The following is a 14408-nucleotide window of genomic DNA, read 5'->3' as shown; positions in this document are numbered from 1 at the left end:
AAATATATTTTTTTTTAAGACTCATTTTCATGAGAACTCCAAAAATTAGAGAAAAAAAAAGTCAACAAACGGAGCTCAAGAGAGAGTAATTTTTTCCATGCATGCGAAGTTCTTCAAAATATACTAATAAATTTCTTTAATATATACTACATTTGTATCCACCACCAAATGGAGCATTTGAAGCTAAGCGATGATAGCGATGTTCGATAAACTAAATTTATTGTGTAAAGACTAATTCAAAATACATATAATGCAATACCTTCCTTGGTAAACACCAGAAACAACTCACATTATATAATGATGTGCCTGCTGGTAAAAGCTTTAAAGTAAAACTAATCAAAGTTTCGGATAATTAAGTACAATATGAGCTCAACAATGCAATGCCAATGGCTTTTAGTTTTGTTCATGTCCTTATATTTTACCCCATTTGCTACAGCATTCGCTGATATTATTATTCCTCAGTTACATCCTGTGCGAGGCAGAATCCGGCGACTGCCTGAGACAGCGGGGACATCGATATCGGAGGACTTTCAGACGTTTTATTATGCTCAAACTCTTGATCATTTCAACTATAGGCCTGAAAGCTACACCACCTTCAAGCAAAGGTATGTGTTCAATTTTAAGTATTGGGGTGGTGCCAATGCTAGTGCACCAATCTTTGCATATCTTGGAGCAGAAGCACCAATTGACGAAGACCTGGCAGAAATTGGATTTCTCACTCAGTTCAGTGCTCTTGTGGTATATATAGAGGTAGACTATCACAGACTAGTAGATATATATATATATATATATATATATATATATATATATGTTAAGCTTTTTTATTTTCCTTTTCAATTGCTTTGACCAACGTCAGACTTAATATCTCATAGTTTTAAAGATAACTCTAATACAAATAATATATATTGTTCAAGTATTTAATTAGTGAATCCTACCATAGGTTGTGTTGGGTTCATGAAGAATCGGATTTAGCCAAGAAAAATCCTAATAAATTTATCATCTTCAATTTTTGGTATATGCAGCATCGATTTTATGGGAAATCTGTACCATTCTGATCATTTATAAGAGCCTTAAAAAATGCGAACTTTCGAGGCTACTCTGCTCAAGCTTTGGCAGATTATGCTGAAACTCTCATTTATCTAAAGAAGAAATTATCTGCCCAATATTCTCCTGTAATAGTCATTGGAGCATCATATGGGGGAAGTAAGTGACTACATTTTCCTTTTCTTCTAAAACTTGCAATATATTATTTACTTATTGCTATCGTTTTGTTTAATCTATTATTTTTAATTATTTTTATTTTTACTTTGACTTAGTGCTGGCTTCATGGTTTCGGCTAAAATATCCCTATGTTGCCCTAGGAGCTCTGGCATCGTCAGCTCCAGTCCTTTACTTCGACAATATAACGCCACAGGATGAATACTTTTGGGTTGTCTCCAAGGATTTTAGGGTCATATAAGCAACTCGAACATTCTCTCCTTTTCATTTTCTTTGCTTTAGCTTAGAAATTTCCGTTCAGTAAATATATAAGGAAGTTAGATTACAAGGCCTGTGCCATTAGATTAATAGCCCAATGCAATCATCGAGTTTCTATTTTGTGTAGGAAGCTAGCGAGAGTTGCTACCAAACTATAAGAGAATCATGGGGTGAAATTGATAAAGTGGCTTCACTGCCAAATGGTCTTTCAATTCTTAGCCAAAGATTCAACACTTGCTAGAAGATAACTTCATCTTAATTAATTTGCCATAAACTTTCTTGTTTGGATCCATTCGTTGCTTAAGAATTAAACATAGATTTTGCCTCACAAGTAGTCTTTTTTCCCCATGGCAGCCCCCTTAAAGATTCTTCTGAGCTTAGAGAATTCTTAATCTCCATATATGGTAATGCAGCCCAATATGATGCACCGCCAGAATATCCACTCAATATGATATGTGATGCCATAGATAAAGGTCCTTTTGGAAAAGATATTCTCAGCAAAATATTAGCAGCTGTTGTTGCCTCTTCTGGTAAATTCCAGTGCTTGCTATGTTAATCCACCCTATACTCCATCTGAAACAGATTTGGGATGGGAATGGCAGGTATAAATTAATATTCATACATAAAAGTCCATTTTTGTTAGAAAAAATTATTATTTAATCTCTGTATTATAGTAAAATTATTGATTTGGTCATCGTATTTTGAAGCACTTTGTTGTCCCAAAATAGTCAAAGAGGGGGGTGAATTGTACTTTAATAATTTTTCGGCCCTTGCTTGTAGCCTAATGAAAAATTATGGCTTTATTCAACTAGGTGCTTTTTAATATATAATGACAGTGATATGTATTTTAATGAAGTGTCTCTAAGTTGCAAGTCAAACTTTAATCAATATTTATAGCTATCAAAACATGCATCACAAAACATTCAACTAATTTTTCATCATACTCATAAATTTTCAAATATACCAACTCAATATATTCAATCAACATTCAAGGTCATGCATAAAAATTAAATTGCACAAAAGTAAAGAGTTTAAGGTTAGAGAGATCAAACACAATGATTTTTATAGTGGTTCGGCTTAACTAGCCTACATCCACTCTCTCAAAGAACCCTCTTTGAGTCTTCTCTCTACTATTTGCTCTTTTAAAGGCAAGAGACCACAAGCCCTTTACAACTTTTCAACACCAAGCTTTTACCAAGGTAGCTTGAACCCTTGACAAGTGCTATCTCAAGCACTCACACTCTCAAGCTTCAATAGGTGCTTGTACAACCTCTTTTAAATGCAACTTAATGTTTTAACACTCACTCTTACTCAATACAAATCAAACTATAAAAAAGAGATGAGTTGATTTGCCAATGGTAGCTCAAAGACTTTAAAGCTCTTGAATGAAAGCAATAAATGAAAAATCAAAGTTGGAGTTCAAATGTAAGCTTTCATCAAGTGTAGAATGAAATAAAGAAGGTGTATTTATAGTCCCAAATCATTTTAGACCGTTTGAAACCTTTTTGGAATGTTATACACACTACTCAAGACAAAATGGCTGTTATTTTGTCTTTTTGTGCGAAGTTGAGCAGCTGTGATCATTTAGTAAACTAATGAAATTTTGACAACAGCAGTAAACTAGTTAGTAAACTAATGTTTTAGCAAACATATTAGCAAACTAATTTTTTAGCAAAGTAGTTAGCAAACTAAGTCAACAGCTGCATGTCTCAACTTGTAATATTAAAAACAAAGATTTAGACCTTAAGAAGAAAAATAAGTTCTAATAGCAGTATCCAAGGTCATGATCAGGAAAAGTAATCAGAAAACAAAGTTTCATTTTTGAGCTCCATTCGACTAAATTCTCATCTATTCTTTTCACATAAGACCTAAGACTCAATCTCTACCTCTATGACCTTCATACCTTTACTTTGAGTCTTGGCTTGCATAATCTTGTCCTTTCTCATCTTGGATTTGACTTGAGATACCTTTGAGTACTCTTCCTCCTTAGATGCAACTTCAAAAATTCTTTAGGAATAAGAAAAGGAATCTACACATCACTTAAAAGTTAGGTTAGATAGATTCTGTTTGAGTTTTGTTATCATCAAAATCAATGCTCATTTTGAGCTACACGGGGTCAATAATCTCCCCCTTTTTGATGATGACAAAACTCAATTGAATCATCAATCAAGAAACAATAAAAATGTGTGTAAGATTATGTATATCCAAGCAAGTTAGTATGCAGAAAAAATGCTCCCCCTAAATATATGCACATAACTTCCAAGACATTTATCAGCTATACAAAAACTCCCCCTGAGTTTATGCTATAAGGCATGTTCACAAGATATTCACAATATTTTCAAAAAAATATGCACATAAATATGCTTCCATTTGTCAAAGTATAAACACATATCCATCCTATCACATATCCATCCTATCAAAGTATAAACACAAGTATAAACACATATCCATCCTATTCTCCCCCTTTTTGTCATCATCCAAAAAGGAAACAGGAGAGATTAACCCAAAAAGAATCAAGTTAGCCCAAAGTTAAATGCAGTAAGATAAACAGTAGCAAACTAAAAAAGGCAGTCAATAATAGTAGCAAACAGACTAGTAAACTAAAAATGCAAATAGGAAACTAAAAATCTAGATTAGATGCTAATCATTTAAGTCTTTTGCTCCTGCGAGTGGCTTTGGAAGGCACCATCTTCTTCCTGGTGGGTTTAGCAGCAGGTGGCTGAGAACCTTGGTCAGCCAACTGGTCATGCTTCTGGGGCTCATCTTCATCAGATGGTGGTTGAAGAGCAGCAGCTAGGGACTGGTATGGATTTGACACGATCGACTTAGATCTTTTTCTACCTTTCTTGGCTGCAGGGGCAGCAGCTACAGATAGTTGAGATGGAGCACTCTCTTGGTGATTGTTTAGAGAGGCTTCCTTCTGCTGTGTAGGGGCAGCTGCAGGTTCCGGAAGTGGTGCACTTGGAGGTTCAACAGCTAGCTCACCTATAGGTTTTACAACCTGCTCACCTTCAGGTTCTACAACCTTTTCACTACCATGCTCAATAGGGTCATCAGTTGCAGGACCAACTTCAGGTTCTACAACTTGTTCAGCTGCAGGTTCAATTTCAGATTCAACCATTTGTTCACTGTCATGTGCCACAGCAGCTGGAGACTCATCAACCTTATTACTTTCACCCTTAGCAGTACTAGGAGCAGAGACTTGAGTAGCAGCCTCAACTTTAGTTGGGAAACCAGTTTCCTTGGCCTGCTGAAGATCTACAATTAGCTTCTTTAATTCCTCATTTTGAGTAAGCAAGTGACTCACTTTGTAGTCAACCACATCCACAAATTTTCTCAGAAGTTCAATGGACTGATGGGTTGAAATAAATTGATCATTAATAGCAGCTTTTAGCCCTTGAAGCTCACTCATAAACTCATTTGTAGAATCTGAACCAACCTTAACTGAGGAAGAACCACCTTTTTCAAACCTTTTCTTTCTTCCATCAGTGTCAGAGTGAATTTCTCTAAGCACAATCAAATCAGTCCTAGAACTTTCCTTAGAGATATTTACATTCAGTTCTTTAAACAAAGCAGTCAAGAGATGTGCATAAGGCAATTTTCCAATCCCATAAGCTTTGCACATATTCTTGAAAATCAAATAAGCCAAATTCATCCTTACTTTGTTAACAATGTGCCACATGATACACATGTCCAGATAACTCAAATAACCATAGCTGCTAGACTTAGGACAGAAAATGTAGTTCACCATATTGTGAATGATTTTAATATGTTGAAAAGCCTTTGTGCTAGTGGACTTTTCATTTGTGGCAGTGTTGGCAGGGAAGACTTCATTTTCAAACTTAGCCAAATTAAAGCCTGGAACCCTAGCAACATCTCTATGAGTGGAGATTTTATTTCCATCATTAGGCAAGTTCAAAGCTTTAGCAATCATCTCAACAGAAACAACATATGCACTATCATTCAAAACAACTTCAAATTTATCTTCATCATTAACTGTTCTTAAAGTTCTATAAAAGTCTTGAACAAGTCTTGGGTAATACGCATTGGTACACTCACAAACAGTCATCCATTCTTGAAATTCAAAAAGTTCTTTGAATTGAAAATTTACCAGACCAAAGTAATCCCATTTGATGAATTTACAATCAAGCAGTGCTTTATCCACTGAACCCGAAGATTGGGCAGCGCCCTTTTTGTGTTGGTTATCAATCCCTCGCATTTTTCTCCCCTTTTTCTTTTTTGGTGCCGATACAGTGGGTTCGACAACTTTAGATGGGTCAGAGGATGCACCAGTTGATTCAGGTTCAGGTGAGTTCTTCCTTTCTTTAAATTTCTTTCATAATGCGGCGACAGGGAGATCGTCATATGCAGATAAGGATGACGAAGCAGCAGCAGTAGCGGCAGAATGTGATACCAAATGTGAATAGATAAGTGCATTGCTGGACACGCAGAGAGTTTCAAGCACAATCACTTTTTGGTTTGAAATTTGAACAGTACACGATATAGTAAACTAATTTTAGTCACGCAACATTAGCATACAACTTAGTAAACTAATTTCTCATGTACACAAACAAGTTGGCTAATGTTCTTTAGAGTTTTCTCAGCAAACTTATATCACTGCAAATCACACACACATTGGATAATATGCAGATATATTACTATGACTTAAATTTCAAGCAAGTGGTTCACACATACCAATTTCCCTTCTAATTTTACAAAAGGTTTCCTCATTAAGTAGTTTTGTAAAAATATCAGCAAGTTGATTTTTAGAGGCAACAAATTCTATTTTGATATTTCCATTTTGAACATAATCTCTAATAAAATGATGTCTGATCTCAATATGTTTTGTTCTTGAATGTTGGACTGGATTTTTGATCAAGTTTATGGCACTTGTGTTGTCTCACCTAATTGGAACAAGATTATATTTTAAACCAAAATCTTCCAATTGTTGTTTCATCCTTAAAATTTGAGCAACACAACTACCAGCAACTATATATATTCTGCCTCAGCTGTAGATAAAGCTACTGAAGTCTATTTCTTACTGTGCCAAGAAACTAGTGCAAGACCAAGAAATTGACAAGTACCTGAAGTACTTTTTCTATCCAATCTACTTCCAGCAAAATCGGAATCACTATAACCAACAAGATTAAATGATTCACATTTAGGATACCATAAACCAATTGAGTATGTGTCAATCAGATATCTAAAGATCCTTTTAACTGCACTTAGATGGGATTCTTTTGGACACGATTGAAATCTTGCACACAAGCAAACACTAAAGTGTATGTCTGGTCTAGATGCAGTAAGGTACAAAAGAGAGCCAATCATACCTCTATAAAGCTTGGTATCCACTTCTTTACCTTTTTCATCATTGTCCATTTTAATTGTTGAACTCATAGGAGTGCCCATGCTCTTCAAATCTTCCATTTTAAATTTCTTTAACATATCCTTGATATACTTTGATTGATTTATGAAGATGCCATCTTTCATTTGCTTAATTTGAAGTCCAAGGAAAAATGTGAGCTCACCCATCATGCTCATTTCAAATTCATTCTGCATAATCTTAGAAAAGTTCTTGCAAAGAGATCCGTTAGTAGCACCAAAAATTATATCATCAACATAAATTTGCACAATGAGCATATCATCATGATGCTTCTTAACAAAAAGTGTTGTGTCCACTTTGCCTCTTTGGAAATCATTTTGTAAAAGAAATTTACTAAGCCTTTCATACCATGCTCTAGGAGCTTGTTTTAAACCATATAAAGCTTTAGTAAGTTTATAAACATGATTTGGATGCTCATGATTTTCAAAGCCTGGAGGTTGTGCAACATACACTTCCTCATCAATATAACCATTTAAAAATGCACTCTTGACATCCATTTGATAAAGCATAAAATCCTTGTAACATGTAAAGGCACACAACATTCTAATAGCTTCAATTCTAGCAACCGGAGCAAAGGTTTCATCAAAATCAATCCCTTCCTCTTGATTGTAGCTTTGAGCCACTAGTCTAGCTTTGTTCCTAACAACATTGCCTTTTTCATCCATTTTGTTTCTAAAAACCCATTTAGCACCAATAATTGAATGATCTTTTGGTTTAGGCACTAAATTCCAAACTTTATTTCTCTCAAATTGATTTAGTTCTTCTTGCATGGCAAGAATCCAACTTTCATCATTTTGAGCATCTTCAAAACATTTAGGTTCAATTTGTGAAACAAAAGCAACATTACCAAAATATCTTCTCAATTGTGCTCTAGTCATCATCCTTTGAGATGGATCATCAATAATGTCTTCTTGGGGATGATTTTTATGGAATCTCCATTCTTTAGGTAAATCTTCATGTTGGGGCTTATTGACTTGTAATTCTTCAAAATTTGGCATTTCTTCATTGATTTGATCTTCATTGGCATTATGGACATCTATTGTGGTTTCTCCTTGAGTTTCTTCATCTTTGTCATCAATTTGTTCCATTTCTTGACTTGATATTATATTTTCTTTTCCAAAAATCTGCTCATTATTATCATCACAAACATTTTTCTTTCTGATAGAAGGGTTAGTCTCATCAAACAAAATATGAATAGTTTCCTCAATAACTAAAGTTCTTCTATTGAACACTCTATAGGCTTTACTCTTTGTTGAATACCCAAGAAAGATTCCTTCGTTGGATTTAGCATCAAATTTCTTTAAGTTATCCTTCTTGTTATTTAAAATATAGCACTTACAACCAAATGCTTTGAAATATGAGATATTTGGTTTTCTTCCTTTCCAAAGCTCATAGGGGGTCTTTTTCAAAATTGGTCTAATCAAAACTCTATTCAGCACATAGCAAGATGTATTAACAGCTTTAGCCTAAAAGTACTTTGGCAAATTATTTTCACTCAACATAGTTCTAGTCATTTCTTGCAAAGTCCTATTTTTCCTTTCTACTACCCCATTTTGTTGTGGTGTTCTAGGAGCTGAAAAATTATGGTTGATTCCATATTTATCACAATATTTCTCAAATAAATGATTTTCAAATTCAGTTCCATGGTCACTTCTTATAGATGTGATGCAAAAACCTTTTTCATTTTCAACCATTTTACTAAAAGAGGTGAATTTCTCAAAAGTCTCATCCTTGTGAGCAAGGAAAAATGTCCATGTATATCTTGAATAGTCATCAACAATAACTAAAGCATATGACTTCCCACCAAGACTAGTAGGAGTTACGGGTCCAAATAAATCAAGATGAAGCAATTCTAATGGCCTAGTGGTAGACACAATATTTTTAGATTTAAAAGATGCTCTAGTATGCTTTCCTAGTGCACATGCTCTATATTGAAATTCATTTTCATAGTTAATCTTAGGAAGACCGTTAACAAGTTCTTTCTTAGGCAATTTTGAGAGTGTATGCATGCTTGCATGACCCAATCTTCTATGCCACAAATAACTAGAGTTATCAAAAGATACTAGACATGTACCATGATTAGTTTCAAAATTATTCATGTCAAGCAAGTAAACATTATTGGATCTATTGGCAATGAAAAATGTGTCATTATCTAAGTTATTGATTGTACATAAAGAAGAAGTGAACTTTACCTCAAAGCCTTTATTACAAAGTTGGCTTACACTTAGCAAGTTGTATTTCAATCCTTCAACAAGCGACACATCTTCAATACAAGGTTTGGTTCCAATTGTGCCATTTCCAATTATTTTTCCTTTTCCTTTATCTCCAAATTTTACATGTCCTCCCTCTTCCATTGTGATTTTTGAAAACTTGTCCTTTTCACCGGTCATGTGCTTTGAACAACCACTATCTATATACCATTTTTCACTTTCTTTCATCCCTTTGAAACAAACATGAAATTTAATCACTGAGCTTTAGGTACCCTAGCAACTTTGGGTCCTTGGGGGTTAGTGACCTTAGGCAAGGTTCCCTTTGGCACCCATACCTTCTTTACCTTAAGAAGATCCTTCCTAAGTGCACAAGAACTAATCATATGACCTCTTTTATTACAATAATAACATGTGATATTGGGCAAAGAGGATGTAGATGCTTTAATGAAATAATTCTTGTACTTGTCATAGTTTATGAAACCATCAAAACCAATTCCATATTTTTCATTTGAAATTATTTGGTTTCCAAGAAGTACATCTAGAGTTTCTTTTCCTTTTGTAAATTTAGCCAAATCATTTGTCAAGGATTCTACTTTAGCTTTAAGAACTTTACTTTTCTCAATGAGCATTTCACAAGTTTCTTTTGAGGTTTTCAACTCTAAGTCTAGTTCTTTAAACAAAGCAATTTGTACTTTGTAAAATTCATTTTCTTTATGCACATTGGACATGGCAATATTTTGTGATCTCAATGATTCAATTTCTAAATTCATTTTAATGCATTTTCTCTTGTAATTTCTATACTCATCATATACTTTAGCAAATGCAAGCTCAAGTTCTTCTACATTAGGAGATTCATAATAGTTTACCTCATTGTCACTTTCTTCTTCCTTTTGTGAACTCTCGACTTTTTCTTCAAATGCCATCATACAAAGAAGAGCAGTCTCTTTGTCACTTGATTCATCATTTGAAGATTCTTCACTGTTGCTCCATACTACTTTCATAGCTTTCTTGCTCCTATCTTCTTTTTCTTTCTTCTTTTTGAGTAATGGGCATTTGGGCTTGATATGTCCAGGTTTGTGACACTCATAACATACAATTTCTTCTTTTGATTCCCTGAAATGTTTATCCTTAGGAGTATACTTTTTCAAGAATTTCTTGTATTTGCTTCCTCCCTTCTTGAAAGCTCTTTTGAATTTTCTTGCAAGCATAGCCATTTCATCATCATCATCACTTGAAGCACTTGAGTTGTCACTTGAGTCAGCTTTGAATGCAACTCCTTTCTTCTTATCTTCATCATTGTTTGACTTAAGAGCAATGCTTTTCTTCTTCTTCTGCTCATTTTCAACTTCATCTTTCTTATATACCATCTCATGTGCAATGAGAGATCCAATGAGTTCATCATAAGTGAATGTTTTAAAATCCTTGGTATCTTGGATAACTGTTGTCTTTGCTTCCCAAGATTTTGGAAGTGATCTAAGAATTTTCTTCACAAGTTCGGCTTCCTCAAATTTTTTACCAAGTGCCTTGAGAAGATTTACAAGATCGGTAAACCTTGTACTCATATTCGCAATTGATTCTCCTGGCCTCATTTCGAACAGCTCATAATCTCGGATAAGAAGGTTTGCTTTGGACTCTTTGACGACATCAGTTCCTTCATAAGTGACTTCAAGCTTATCCCAAATTTCTTTAGCAGATTGACATCCTGAAATGCGATTGTATTCATTAAGGTCAAGTGAGTAATGCAAAATATTAATAGCTTTAGCATTTATAGAAATTTTCTTCCAATCATTGTCATCATATTCATCTTCATGTTTTGGAACTTTTGTAGTTCCTGGACCATTCTTTTGAGGAATATGTGGACCATTTTAATAATTCTCCATGCATCAATATCTACAGATTGTATGAAATTTCTCATTCTTACTTTCCAAAATGAATAATTTGTGCCATTGAAAAGTGGTGGTCTAGTGATTGAGTAGCCTTCAGCTAGAGGTGCGGGTGTACCGGCAGTATTGCTAGATGAACCAGCCATTATGGATCACTCTAAGGTTGTGACACCCTAAGCAAGAGAGACAGGCTCTGATACCAATTTGTTGTCCCAAAATAGTCAAAGAGGGGGGTGAATTGGACTTTAACAATTTTTCGGCCCTTGCTTGTAGCCTAATGAAAAATTGTGGCTTTGTTCAACTATGTGCTTTTTAATATATAATGACAGTGATATGTATTTTAATGAAGTGTCTCTAAGTTGCAAGTCAAACTTTAATCAATATTTATAGCTTTCAAAACATGCATCACAAAACATTCAACTAATTTTTCATCATACTCATAAATATTCAAATATACCAACTCAATATATTCAATCAACATTCAAGGTCATGCATAAAAATTAAATTGCACAAAAGTAAAGAGGTTAAGGTTAGAGAGATCAAACACAATGATTTTTATAGTGGTTCGGCTTAACTAGCCTACATCTACTCTCTCAAAGAACCTTCTTTGAGTCTTCTCTCTACTATTTGCTCTTTTAAAGGCAAGAGACCACAAGCCCTTTACAACTTTTCAATACCAAGCTTTTACCAAGGTAGCTTGAACCCTTGACAAGTGCTATCTCAAGCACTCATACTCTCAAGCTTCAATAGGTGCTTGTACAACCTCTCTTAAATGCAACTTAATGTTTTAACACTCACTCTTACTCAATACAAATCAAAGTATAAAGAAGAGATGAGTTGATTTGCCAATAGTAGCTCAAAGACTTTAAAGCTCTTGAATGAAAGCAATAAATGAAAAATCAAAGTTGGAGTTCAAATGTAAGCTTTCATCAAGTGTAGAATGAAATAAAGAAGGTGTATTTATAGTCCCAAATCATTTTAGACCGTTTGAAACCTTTTTGGAACGTTATACACACTGCTCAAGATAAAATGGCTGTTATTTTGTCTTTTTGTGCGAAGTTGAGTAGCTCTGATCATTTAGTAAACTAATAAAATTTTGGCAATAGCAATAAACTAGTTAGCAAACTAATTTTTTAGCAAAGCAGTTAGCAAACTAATTTTTTAGCAAAGCAGTTAGCAAACTAAGTCAACAGCTGCATGTCTCAACTTGTAATATTAAAAACAAAGATTTAGACCTTAAGAAGAAAAATAAGTTCCAATAGCAGTATCCAAGGTCATGATGAGGAAAAGTAATCAGAAAACAAAGTTTCATTTTTGAGCTCCATTCGACTAAATTCTCATATATTCTTTTCACATAAGACCTAAGACTCAATCTCTACCTCTATGACCTTCATACCTTTACTTTGAGTCTTGGTTTGCATAATCTTGTCCTTTCTCATCTTGGGTTTGACTTGAGATACCTTTGAGTACTCTTCCTCCTTAGATGCAACTTCAAAAATTCTTTAGGAATAAAAAAAGGAATCTACACATCACTTTAAAGTTAGGTTAGATAGATTATGTTTGAGTTTTGTTATCATCAAAATCAATGCTCATTTTGAGCTACACGGGGTCAACACACTTTCATCCCTTTATCTATTTTTCTTAACTTTTATTCATGAGTTTTATCTTTATAAATATTTTCATCCATAAATTTTTATTATTATAAACATTTTTATCCTTCATTGACCATCTTTTAGTCCCTTAAATAATAGTTAAATTGATAAAAATGAACGAAAGACCCAAATAGTTAATAGAATTAAATGTAAGAGTTAAAATCATGTATTTTCGAAAGTACGAGGACCAAATCATTAATTTTAATATAATTGAGATTTTTTTTTAACATTATCGACTCTGCTTTTATGTTTGCTTAAATAGGATCTCTGACGTTGTAGTTATTGTGTAAAATTGTAGACAGGTGGTGAGATAGTGCACCCTGAAGGCATACTCAATAATTCCATGTTCCCTCCTGATCCTTTTATACTAAGTAGTCGTATCAAGCAATGCAAATCCGAATTTGGTGTTGTGCCTAGGCCTCAGTGGATCACCACCTATTATGGAGGCCATGTAAGAAGTTAAAACTTATTAATTTTTTCTTTAAATCTAAAGATCTTTCCATAGAAATTTCAAGCTTTTTTGGTGGTTCTAGTTTACTAAGTCAAATAATTAATTTCAGCATATAAAATTAGTTCTCCAAAGGTTTGCTAGCAACATTATCTTCTCAAATGGACTCAGAGATCCTTTAAGTAGTGGAGGGTATGCAAAAACACAAACTATATCTGTTTAATTGTGTTGTTGGCCTGGTTTAATAGGTTAATTTCCATATGTATATTCAACAGGGTACTAGAAAACATTTCTGATACAGTTCTTGCTGTTTACACAGTCAACGGTATGTTCAATACTTAATGCGCGATGATGTGATATATAGATGTCCCAAATAGAGAAATATATGATCACTTTTAAAGATTAGAGAATCTATATCCTGCTGCACTTTGCAACAAAATGATGACTTGACTAAGAGGGTTGATTCAATTGTAAAGACTCGATCAATACTAGCTCTCATTCCGTGTGTTTACTATTATTGTTCTTAGTGTAAGATCTGTATGCTTCACTACGATCCTTCAATAAAGTTATTTGTATGCTCTGACTTTGGATTGCAGATTTAGCATCCCCTCGACTAAGCTTTTTTATTTAAAAAAATATTGATAACAACTTGACATGCAGGTCTTCAACTGTGAGTTCTCGAATTTAACTTTTAAATGGATTCAATTATCATGCACGATTTTTTTAACAACAATTATACAATTTGTTAAATCTGTTTTAACATAATCTTTTTATTTATTTTTTATATTAAAAACTGTTAGAATTGTTCTGAGCAACACGCTTTATCCTACTCTAATCAATGAGAAATTTTATAATGAATATGTTAAATTGACTGTGATAAAGCCCAATATAAATTAATGTGGTTAATATGGCAGGTTCTCATGGACTGGATTTGCTTCGAGCAAAAGCAGGTGATCCACATTGGTTAATCATGCAACGAAAGACTGAGGTTGAGATAATTAAGGGATGGATAGCTAAGTACCATGCTGATCTTCTTACCTATAAACATTAATCAGAATAACCTATATACAATTATCAAATAATTAAAATTAATAATGTTTAAAGAAAAGCTTCCCATGTGGATGGGAAATATTGCAAAGTTATGATATTAATAATGTACATGCTAATGGAGAATAAATTCCATAAGGGTTTGTGGAGCTTTCTTTTTATTTGTAATTTCAGGAAAGTTTTTTTTTTTTTATTTACATGTTCAATTTATATAAATTTAAAGGTATATTAATAAGAGATATATTTCAATATGTGACCCATCAATTTTGTATTTACAATTTATCTATCATGTGTTGATCCATATAAATT

General features: G+C 33.7%; 1 pseudogene; it reads left to right on the top strand.

Moving 5' to 3' along the window:
• The first annotated feature begins 375 nt into the window (after nt 1-375).
• On the top strand, nt 376-14103 carry LOC110635997 (uncharacterized; annotated as a pseudogene).
• The last annotated feature ends 305 nt before the right edge of the window (nt 14104-14408 follow it).

Source organism: Hevea brasiliensis, chromosome 17, assembly GCF_030052815.1.
Source record: "Hevea brasiliensis isolate MT/VB/25A 57/8 chromosome 17, ASM3005281v1, whole genome shotgun sequence".
Lineage (NCBI taxonomy): Eukaryota > Viridiplantae > Streptophyta > Magnoliopsida > Malpighiales > Euphorbiaceae > Hevea > Hevea brasiliensis.
Note: the sequence above shows the minus strand (reverse complement) of the source record. Positions and strands in the feature narration are given on the sequence as shown.